The following is a 4,721-nucleotide window of genomic DNA, read 5'->3' as shown; positions in this document are numbered from 1 at the left end:
GTAACCATCAGAGCAGGGCCTCTACACATGGCTTGTTCTGTCCTGACTACTCACACTGTCTGCAGGGAACATTTGTTCCTGGTCTTCCTTGTTCAAGACCCTGCCTCAGTCCACACATTCATCCATTTCTCCTTAATCATTGGCAGCAAGTATCTCAGCACACACTTTATTTCTCCCTCTACAGGTCCACTCATTTCCTCCTTTCCCTATCCCTTCCTCTTACCTCCATTTGTCTATTTCCCAGATCTAATAGGTCTTTCAGGGTTTCTGCTCTTCTTCCAAAGGACCTTCACAAGATATCTTGGGTGTAATCAAGTGATTAAAGTGGAGCGAAGCCTGAGACCTACAGACATGTCTGTTGTTTCCAGGGGTAGCTGTTTTAGATGCTGTGGAAGCCTTTTCCCACAAACATGACAAAACTGGGGATCTTAAACTTTTATCACGCCAATGCTGCATGTGACTACTCAGGGAAGTCCAGCAAGCAGTGTAGGTGTTCCAGTGAGCTGAATGACTACACATGGTAGCTGAGACTCTATATTTGGAGGAAGAATGCTATGACCTGTAGCCCTTATATCTTTTTACAGAGCACCTCTGATTTCTGCCTTGCATCCCTCTTGTTGCACAGCACAATACACTTTCCCCTCAAAAGAAGAAGAAAGAATCATGAAGGGCCTCTGTTACAGACATTGAACACAGACTTGATCAGTATTGAGGAGGATGGGACTCAACTGACCAATAGGGCTGCCTCCTTTTCCTGCCTCATGATAGCTCAGCAGCAGAGAACAGGATGATGATGTTTCAAGAGAGCATCCTGTTTGTATGCCTTGACCCATGCAAGGAACCATCAGTGCAGGCCCTTTTCTTCTTGTAGCTGGCCAAGCTAATCTACCCCCATTCTGTACTCCACGGGAAGTGTGTGAGTGCTCTTGATTGCCCCAGACTTCTACCTTAGGCCAACACAAGCATCTCTTTCATGCTGATTTAAGGACAGAATATATTCCTCACTCTATACCCCTCTCATTTCTTTTTACTTGCTCTATCCCATTTGCCAATTGTTCCCACGACCCCCTTTCACCTGTCTCCCTCCTTCCAGGGGACTTACATGTTTCTTGAAGTTCTTCTCAAAAGACAGTCAAGAAATAAGATGGAGGGGATAAAGTGACCAAGATGATGAGGCTCTTTATGTCAGAAGACACGTCATTTCTGGTTGTGAAGGCATCTGTTTTAGATGCTGTGGGCACTAGTGCTACAGCACACTCAAAGCTGAGGAAGAAGAGCCTCATCAGGTAGATGTTCCTCATGTCCTCCTTTCTTTCCAGCAAGCAGTGATGAGGCTGGAGTAAGATGAAGGAGATGCACACTGACAATTTAGACCAAAGGGCGAGAGAGACACAGAAGCCTGATGCCCTGTATTGGAGGAACACAGCACCATGGAGTTCTGTCCTGGTTTTCTGCTGTGGAGTCTCTCTTCAATAAGGCTGAAATTCTAGTCCATTTCGGTTTCCCCACTTCAAAGCAAAAAGAAATAAGAAAGTGCATCTATTAGTGACCTTGACAGAGACAGGACTTATTCAGCACTGACCTGACCTGATCTGCCAAAGCTCTTACCCTCCTTTTTCCTCAGTGAAATTTCCCCCTTTACCCAAACTGTACTTGGTCTCTTTCAACCCACTCTGCCCCATTCTACACTATCTGCTTGTGACTCAACTCTCCAGACATTTAAATGAGGGAAAAGCTGTGGAATTTTGCCATATAATATGCTAGATACCTTATGATCTTGTCCTATGAGAGGGTCCATCTTGTCATTTGCAATGGATATTAAATAGCATATCCTAACCACACTGAAATTATAAATCTGGGCAGCCAATCCAGCTTGTTTCCTAAGGGACCTCACTAGCCTATCTTTTCTTTGGTGCACCTAACACAGGAATTTAGGCTCACCATGGGGAGGGCACACAGCAGCAGCAGCAGCAGCAGCAGCAGCAGCAGCAGCAGCAGCAGCAGCAGCAGCAGTAGCAGCAGCAACAGCAGCAGCGCCATAGTGATTTCAGAGCACGGGAAATTCACTTCCAAACTGTGAGTGACCTAGATCTAGAAGCTGTGGGGCCAACGTGGGCTGATACTGGAGGGATATGCTCACCAAGCATGCTGTCCGTGGAATCTCTGTTGACTACAATATCCCCTGTAGCACTGTTAGTGATATCAGCTGTCACAGCCTCACTTTCTGGCACTGGGTCATCTGAATAGGGCATCCTCTCTGTGCAGGAGCTTTTGGTGAGTATGGGGTAACTTCTGCAACTCTTGCTTCTTCTTTTCACACTCTCATCCTGAAAGTGACTCTTCCTAGCTTCTATACAGGTTGAAATGGTAGGTTCACTGGCTCTCCTCTTCAAGTGGGGAAGGGGGATAAGGACACCTGAAGAGCTGCTATTGGCCCAGGGCTTCTCCACCTGCTGATGGCTGTCCCCATAGCTCAGTTGGTATTTTAAAATATTAAATGTTGTCATTACTTCATCTGTGAGTCGCCTATTTGTTAAGGATGACACAATGTCTTCACAGGTATAGCCAATGGTGCACATTGTGTTCACGATCCTGGGAAGTATTTCTTTTGTGGCAACCAGTCCATGGTTTTGAATGTGGCCCAGTCACGGACGTTCCACAAGCTGATGTATTGTCATCCTGTGCCAGGTAGGGACCCCAAGTAACCGTGCAATGATGATGTGACACAGAAATGACAAGTGGTAAGGAATGGGACACATTGTAGTAGTGATGATTCTGTGCATATCCTCAATGGTGGCTTCTACATATGGAAAGTGCCCTGTGACCAGAACATAGAGGACGATGCCCAAGCTCCACATGTCAACTGCCAGCCCATCATAGGGTTTCCTTGCCAAGATCTCTGGGGCCCTATAGAGTACGGAGCCACAGATCTCCTCCAACATCTGCTCTTCTGTGGTTTTAATTGCCATGCCAAAGTCACAAAGCTTTGCATTTCCTGCCGCATAGACCAGAATGTTTTCTAATTTAATATTGCGATGTGCAATGTGTCTTTGGTGGAGGAAGTGAACTGCTGACATGGCCTGCTGGAAAACAGGTCTAGCCTCCTCCTCTTTCAGACAGCCCAGTGCCCTGAGGTACTTCTCCAGGTCCTCTCCTGCCACATTCTCCATGGTCACATAAGTTGTTGTCAGTGTGTCAATCATGTGAAAAAATTGAACAATGTTCCTGTGTTCTAAAGATTGAAGGAGTTCCACCCTCGAAGTGATGTCAGCCATGCTGTTGATGTTTTTCTCAAGTGCCTTGACAGCCACCCGTATATGTGTGGGAAGGTGGCAGGCAAGCTTTACCTCCCTGAATGAACCACAACCCAGAGATGACAACATCCTGAAATCCTTTTCAAGGATGTTCTCTTCCATGTGGCTGGCCATGATGTTTCACTCAAGTTCAACCACCTACTCTCATATAGAACCAGGAATATATGAGGCTAGAAATAAAAATTAATGCAATTTTAGAATGAATTCTCTATCATGAACTCTGAGATCTCCCAAACAACCTAATGATGATCCTCAAGGATATAGAAATACCAGAAAATCCCAACCACAAACAAGTAGAGGAGGAATTCTAGTAAATGTCAGAGATGATTTCAGTGAAGGGGGCATGCAAAGGGAAATACTGGGAGTACAGCAATAATTAGCTGATTAGTTTCAAGACCACCATGCAAACTGTTCACATAACTGATCAAGTGAGACCTGATACCTTTTATAGAACAGAAAACAATAAACTGATGTTCTACACATGCTCTATCTACTATGACTACAATCCAGATGACCTTTCAGAGATGCTTCAATTTTTACGCTTCCAGAAATTAGAAAATATAAAAGGAGATTTTAGATATGTGTAAGTTTTGAAATAAGATGAAATAAAACATGTAAACACAAGAATCATAAGCAACACGTATGTGGTAGCAAAAAATGTAACTTCCATCAAAGCAGAGTCCAGGCCTCATGGATTCCCCAAATGTATAACGATGTTAGAGAAAAATTACTGGACTTACAGAAATTAACTCATGAAAGAGAAAACAAAGGACTATATTCAAACTCGTCCTTATTAATATTACCCTCATCCTACAACCAAATAATCACAATGAACAGAGAAAGCGTAAGCTCCCTTCCTTGTTGAAAATTGTTCATTAGAAAAAAATTGTTCCATCTTCATACTTCACATCCATTTTAGGAATAGACTACACAGCCCTTCATTTACAATCAAAATGGCCTCATCCAGAATGAAAGAACAGAATGTGACAAAGAAAATGAACAACAGCATAGCCTATAAGGGGTCTCTGGAGAAGGCTACATACTAAACGCTATGACCAGTGAACTCTTGAGGGATGAGGAAAGTCACTGCTAGTAGACATAGTTTGACTTGAAAGAAAGCAGTTCCACAAGCAGAAATGGGTTACATTTTTGTCTCTTGTGGGTAAGGAGGAAGGAGCCTGAGCTTTTTTAAAAGTCATACTATCAGTATAAACACATGGTGGGCAGAAGGAAATGTTCAGGAGATAATGATCAAAGTCCATGATATGCATGCCTTGGGGTTTCTCAGAGAATGAACCACCAATCAAAGAGAGAATATGGGCTGGACCTGGGTGTCTGCCACTCCCAGTACACATAAGTAACAAAGGTACAGCTTGGTCTTCATGTGTGTTCCCAACACCTGGAGCA

The 4,721-nt window shown here is 43.9% G+C and overlaps 1 pseudogene; it reads right to left on the bottom strand.

Annotated features, from left to right (window-relative positions):
• Nucleotides 1-1,486: 1,486 nt before the first annotated feature.
• LOC110288198 (putative sperm motility kinase W) lies at nucleotides 1,487-3,446 on the bottom strand (annotated as a pseudogene).
• Between the last annotated feature and the right edge of the window lie 1,275 nt (nucleotides 3,447-4,721).

The sequence above is a fragment of the Mus caroli genome, unplaced genomic scaffold (genome assembly GCF_978045245.1).
Source record: "Mus caroli unplaced genomic scaffold, Mus_caroli_1 scaffold_13, whole genome shotgun sequence".
NCBI classification, from domain to species: Eukaryota; Metazoa; Chordata; class Mammalia; order Rodentia; family Muridae; genus Mus; species Mus caroli.
The sequence above is the reverse complement of the archived record's forward strand: the minus strand, read 5'-3'. Positions and strand labels throughout refer to the sequence as shown.